Genomic DNA, 546 nt, shown 5'->3' on the forward strand with positions numbered 1-546 from the left:
GGTAAACAGGCTAAGTCTCGACATGCCACCTCTTACTATCCTGCAGGTACCCCCGCCAATCCCCCCGGAACCGGCTGGCAATTGGCGAATCAGCGGGACGAATTTGAATTCGTGACCGACTTTCTGACACCGAATCGCCGCAAACGCGTTTCGATTTTTCGGCTTCGGTACCTCCCATCAGACTTTGACTGGCCATATCTCCGGACTCACGTGTCGCAGCCGGGACCTTCAGGCACCGTTCGACGCGTCTACCCCTGCCCCGTCGAATGGCGCCCCCTCGCGGTGTGGTCCGATTTCCGCATTTTGGTCAGATTTGCCTCCAAAATTTTCAGATTGAGTTGACGAATGCCCCCTACGGGGTAACCTCTTGCCCTTTCGGACCTGGTCCCTGTGACTTAATTTCCGCCTTTTGCTCAATCGTTTCCCCATTTATAATTAATTTTAAAAATCGGGTTACTCAGTTCTGGTTTACCAGTTCCCTCTTCGGACTTAGTTTTTGGTTAATCATTTCCGGTTCACCAGTTCCCGTTTTGGACTTAGTCTCTG

This window comes from Heptranchias perlo, unplaced genomic scaffold (assembly GCF_035084215.1).
Source record: "Heptranchias perlo isolate sHepPer1 unplaced genomic scaffold, sHepPer1.hap1 HAP1_SCAFFOLD_493, whole genome shotgun sequence".
Classification (NCBI taxonomy): Eukaryota; Metazoa; Chordata; class Chondrichthyes; order Hexanchiformes; family Hexanchidae; genus Heptranchias; species Heptranchias perlo.